General features: G+C 45.3%; 1 pseudogene across 3 annotated transcripts; it reads left to right on the forward strand.

Moving 5' to 3' along the window:
* The first annotated feature begins 2,890 nt into the window (after positions 1–2,890).
* Positions 2,891–5,437, forward strand: LOC103626003 (PHA03307 superfamily pseudogene; annotated as a pseudogene). 3 transcript variants are annotated; one of them, NR_169146.1, is made up of 2 exons: positions 2,891–3,239; positions 4,480–4,857. The product of NR_169146.1 is annotated as a PHA03307 superfamily pseudogene, transcript variant 3 (transcript). The 3 variants fall into 3 exon arrangements; NR_169144.1 differs by having other exon boundaries at positions 2,924–3,239; positions 4,138–4,857; NR_169145.1 differs by lacking the exon at positions 4,480–4,857 and adding an exon at positions 5,143–5,437 and having other exon boundaries at positions 2,957–3,239.
* The last annotated feature ends 563 nt before the right edge of the window (positions 5,438–6,000 follow it).

Below are 6,000 nucleotides of genomic sequence, written 5' to 3' on the forward strand. Positions count from 1 at the left end.
ACCATTTCGAGAGAAAGCAACGCCAGTTTCTAAGGCATAAGACAAAACTGAAGGCAAGATTTCTGATGAAGACCTTCGAGTGGATTATTTTCCAAAATCCACTCGAAGCTCGGGGGCTACACCCATTGGGTGCACCTCCGGTGCACCCAATGAAGTTCAGGGTCCTACAATATGAAATGCCGACTTCTAAGGCACAAGCATGAAACAAGGCTCCAGTTCACGAGTAATCAAAGCAGGAGGAGACAGTAAAAAATCGTTTTTGCCAAACTGCTTGGAAAGCATTTCTCGTCATAAACAAAGACTGCAAGCTGGACCTGGGATCTTTGGGCTGATTATCTCAAAATCAGCCCGAAGATCGGGGGCTTGTGGGGGACAGATATCTCCCAGGTCCACTAGAAGGATAAAAGACCTCACGAAAGGCCTAAGGGCCCAATAAATCGTAAGGTCACTCCTTCATGGGCCTGGGGAGGAGCGACCAGTGAAGCAGATCAACATAAGGCCGGGTTGATGCAAGCCCGGATGGCCCCAAAGTGTCGAGCAAACGATCGCAACAGAAGATCCGACTTTCCCGCGCTGGAGCCCCGTACGATGTAACCAGGCGAGGATAAGTCGGCAGAATCATAGGAAGATAGACAAAAACGGTTCACTATCTTTTAGGTGCATATCCACATGTATTGCCTCACGGTCGAATATATAAGGCCTAGGGGGCACCCCTTCAGAACGATCGATCCGACTACTCAGCCGCCCACCTCAACTCTTTAGGAGAACTACCTTGTAACCCACTACACAAAGCAAACTCGCCAGGACGTAGGGTGTTACGCATCTCAAAGCGGCCCGGACTTGTAAACATTGTCCATTGTTCCTCGTGCACCGGACACAAACCATTTAGCTACAGTCGGCGACACCGTCCTACTCCTAAAACACCTTGAGGGGCAACCCCGGGTGTGCGGTCGGACCCAAAACACCGACAATCCCCTTCTACAGATTGCTTATTCTGATTAATAGTTTCAGAGGTAACAAAAATTCTATAAACAAAGCTAGTGATTGAGCCCATCCTAAATATGCGTCTGTAACAGCTCATCCTAAATAATATATATGTTGTGTCTGTAAAAGCACAGAAAAAAAACAAATCCCTACAGTTAGAGAAAGCAAGCAAGAGGGGATGCAAAGGTTGAGTAAGGCTAACCAAGGGTTGTGCAGAGCCGCAACACCTCCCAGTTCGTTGTTGGCGTTGCCGTCGCAAGGAAGAATCACCTTGCACCAACCACACCAATGGAAGTAACCGTCGCAGAGAATTATTTTGCTAAGCGGTGCACAACAATTTAGAAGGGGAAATGCGAATTCAGAAGGGGAAGAGAAATGCTCACCCGAAGGGGATTGGTCCACGAGCTCGAAGCCCTTGAGCACGTACTCGTCGTCGGTTGCCGGGAGGACGAGGTCGTCCTCCGAAAGGTCGTGCCACACGAACCCGTTCTTGTAGCTCCTGAAACCATCGACTGATCGATCAACACCGGGGGAAAAAGAGATTGCCATGAAAAAACAGGTCAGGAAAATGTCACAAACAAGGAGTAGTGTCGCATTACCTCTTGCAGGACCATGAGTACATCGCTGCCATGCCCTTGTCGCGCACCATGTTGAAGATGATTAATCACATCTGAAGCCCGCCCACCGCCACCCCGAGAAAAAGAGCAGAAAATAAGCCATCGTCGATAGAACACCTCGCCCAGTAACAAGTTAAAAAAGAGGGGAAATTTCACGTAAGAAGAGGGAGAATCTTCATGGACTGGCTTCCACCAATTGAAAGTAACCAGTTAATAATAGTACCACAGTTTTTTTTCCTGGAGCTAATTCCCATCAGAGATGGGTTGATTTCTAAATAAAACCAAAATGGTCACAAGCATATGACAACAATAAGAATGAAAAGGGTAAATTTGGTTTGTAGGGAGAGATGATCATGAAACGTACTTGTGGGAGGCAACATGGAGCTCCTCGTTCTTGGACCCTTTGAGGTTCTCAGATCCGAGCTTCACCAGGAAGGAGCGCCAGTGGAGCCTCTCCTCCGCGGGAACCCCATGGAATCTGCGCAAGAGAGACGGTAGATCTCGTCAAGGGGGGCGAATCGAGATCAGATCTCAGCGGAGTGAGTGGAGGGCAAGGGGAAAAGTACCGCTCGATAAGGATGTTTCCATCGGAGATGGTGTCTGTGTGTGCCGGCTGGATCTTCAGCAGTAACGTAGTTGTAGACGTGAGGGAGGGCGTGCACGGTGAGATTAGCGGGGGATCCACGCCTCCGCTGAAGGAGCTCGGCTGCCAGTGCCGACCACCGGCGCTGTGGAGGAGCTCGTCCAGGTCGTCCTGACAGGCGAGCGCGCGACCTGGGTGGAGCTTGGGGCGGCGACGACTCCATCTAGGCGTGGTTAGGTCTGATTGGCGCCGGCGGCCCGAGGCAGCAGAGCTCGGTGGCATGGCGAGGGAGTGCGGATCTTTGGGCTTGGACCGCGCTGGTGACGGCTGCGGCCTGCGCGGATGGGGCGGGCGCGGCTCGCCCGCGAGATTGGCGGGGTGAGGGAGCGAGGGCGGAGCCGTGGTGAAGCAAATGTGGACGTCCTCCTTACACTCTTAAGGAGTAGTAGAGATTAGCACCTATTAGCCAGGTCGATGGCTAATGGTAAACAATTTGCTATCTCTCCGGCTAATAATTAGCCAATTTATTAGCCAACTCATTTAGAGCTCTAGATGCTAAAATTAACTTAACTATTTATTTGGTTATAATATATTCTTTTATGATTATAAGCTTAAAATTACTGACTAAATTATTGGCCAACCATTCTGAAGTTAATTTTTGATACGCTTGTAAACTGGACCAAAGGGTGAAAGCTTCAAGACCAGAGCGAAATCTGTCTGTGTGAAGTGTGATTGTCTGGCCTCGTCGTCCTCTGGACGACTTTTCCCCCGTCTTCCACAACCCCGAGTCCCCAACCCACCACGGCGTTGCGGAATCCACCTGCAACTGCAAGCCCACGAAATCGAGCCGAGCCCCGACGCCACCAAATCGTGTGGCCTCGGAGATCGAGCAGGGTCTGGAAGAACCAGGGGAGAGACCGTCAGAAGAGGAGGACCAGCAGCAGGCAGGCGGTGGTGGCGAAGTCGTCGGCGTCGGCGGCCGGGGTATCTACGATGATAACCCGGTCGAAGCTGGTGGAGCAACTGCGCGACTACCAGATCCGATCCCAGCACAAGTAAATCCCCCGCCCGTCTCCATTCCCCTGAACCTGAAACCCCAACCGGTAACTCCGCCTAGTAATAATGGGGTAGTCACGGTCGCGGTGTGCTCAGATCTCGTGGGCCTGGACGCGGGTGGTGCTAGATTTGGTTCCATTAGTCTGTGGTTAGGTTTTGTGTCGGAACTTCAGTGGGTCGAGTTGCATTAGTTGTAGCTAATGGTGGTTTTGCCGATTGAATTCTGTTTCTCTTCGCGCATGCATTGTTAGTTCATAGTGTAGAACTGTAGCTAATCCAATACAGTCGGTGGCTATTGATCTTTCTTAGAGCAGTGTTTGTGCTAGTGATTATTTTGTCGATCTTGCCGTGTTCTCTATCGTGATATGTGATGTTAACCTCGGGGGAGTATTGGTACTTGACATGCCCATACTCAAGCACTGAACTGTCAATTCCACCTTCTGCCACTTGACCCATGACCAGTGACCCGCTCTTTGCAAATGAACAGGGGTACTCAGATTCAAACTGTCCTGGTTTTTGCATCTCATAACTTTGCCTGAACGTAGCACTATGGCATCTGGTGGGTTTGATCCCTGGTTGATAAATTGTCTTGACTCTTGACTTACTATTTACCACTGCATTTTTAACCACATCACTATAAGGAACTTATTGTCTGTGCCCTAAGTTGTACAACATGCACTTTCTTGATTATCCTAGAGTGGCAATGGTAAACCTTGCTAGCGTACCACTTCATGCTTCATGTCAGTCTGGAAGCTGATAGTTCTTTAACATATCATACAATACCGATGGAAAGCATAAAACTATTTCTTCTCTCTGCTAGTTGTTACTTGGTAGATCACACATTCACACCTGCTTCTTCAACGACCTGAACATGAATCTGCTTTCTGCATTCTGTAGGCGTGACGTTATCGGAGCTATATCATGGGGCTTGTTGTGTTGTTTTCTGATAATATCATCGTACATGACGCTATACTTCAGGCACTTTTGGCTTAGTGCCATTATTATCTCACTCGGTATTCTTCTTCCTGCTGGCCTGTATATTTTGAGGCAAAGAAAGCTGGCTAAGAAACGAGAGAGAAGACTGTTGTTGCCTCTCTCTGTGTAAGGTTGTTGGTAGGTTCCTTGTTTTTGCGCCTATTCCTGTCTTGATAGAATCTGCATTCTTAACTTGCTGCTTGTCTGGCGCACATCCAACATTTTATACATCTCTGGACCCTAATACATATTCTTATTCTTCAGTGTTTTCCTAAGTGCTACAGGAGAAATGATAGTTTTGCGAGTAGATACCAGTTGTGTTGTCAGCTACAAAACTCATTTTTGTAAATTTGTTTGGTCGATGACTTCAGCCCAAGGAAACAACTCAACATGTCATAATACATTGGGCGTCGCCATACACGTGTATGCAGATACTAGTTCGTACTTCTGATGGATTTTGTTAGCTGCATTCCATCCTAGCTCATTTGCTAAGTGAGTTTTTGGTTAAAATGAGGACACTGGATGGTTTTCTGTTTCTTGTGCCCAGTTGATGTTTGTTTCTGACAAGGTTGTATATTTGATGGTTTGTATTGTGTTACGGAAAAAATGTATATTATTGGCTGAATCCAGCTTGGTACTGAATGAATTTACGTTATTGCCGCGCGAGATACTCTTCCAAAAGAACAACTTTGGGTGTGTGCTAGTTATAGTGGTTCGCATTTGACTATTTTTTCTGTGAATGGTTTACATTTATGGCTTTAAATCAATTTATTGTGAAAGTATATTTTGTAATTAATCTAATATTATTTATTTGATATAATAATATTGATATGTTTTTCTAATAATTGGTTAGACTTAGAATACTCACATAATAATGTGCTAGAATTGTATTTTTTTTCTAGGACTGAGGGAGTACATTGTTTCCAGTGTTGCAGATGTTCTCCTGTGATGTGTGATGTATCAGCAGGGTAATACGAAGGCAATTCCACAATGATGGTCGCACAAACGAATATCGCCATGGACCTGGTCATACGATCATATACGGTTAAGTCAGATAAACAAGAAATTATGGCTTTGGCTAATGTTTGCAAGGAAATATAGTAGTTTCAAAGTAGCAGCAATGGAATGTTTCATCTGAAAATTCATCTTACGTTAGATGGGATGGTTGATTATAAGTCTATCGCTTAAACTTTGGGGGAAATGACCGAATGTGATAGTGATATATTATTATCTCATTATTTTATGAACCAAACAAACACAAAGCGAGGAATTCAAAGATGATGGATTGCTCTATTTCTCGAACCAAAACGTTCATTAACTTCAACTACATTTCTTAAACTAAACATTCTCTAAACTCTAACGTCATAATCCAGGTTTTAGAAATTGCTAGGTGAAAGGGAAATTGAATTTTGAGCAAGGAAAGCGCTTTCTCTGCATATTTAATCGATACCAAATATCCCTTACTCAAACTCATGTTCTTAATCGCAAAATCTTTCGTGTAAAGGCCATACAACTTTACTCCGTTTTTTGTGTTTAATGCCAAAGGGAGATTTTTTTTGGCTCAAACAAAAGAATCACACCACCGCTTGTGTTTTCAAAATTTTGAATTTATCTGAAAACCCTCTTGATAGCTAAGAGAAGGTAGTTGCAAAAAGGGGAAACTCTTTTACTCAGTGAAAGAAAAATGTTTTTAAATGGAGAGATTATTTTGATCAAAGCAAAAGCATTTGAGCAAGGAAGAGAACTTTTCAAAAACTTAAGATATTTGCAAAGTAGGATAGATTC

Source organism: Zea mays, chromosome 5 (genome assembly GCF_902167145.1).
Source record: "Zea mays cultivar B73 chromosome 5, Zm-B73-REFERENCE-NAM-5.0, whole genome shotgun sequence".
Classification (NCBI taxonomy): Eukaryota; Viridiplantae; Streptophyta; class Magnoliopsida; order Poales; family Poaceae; genus Zea; species Zea mays.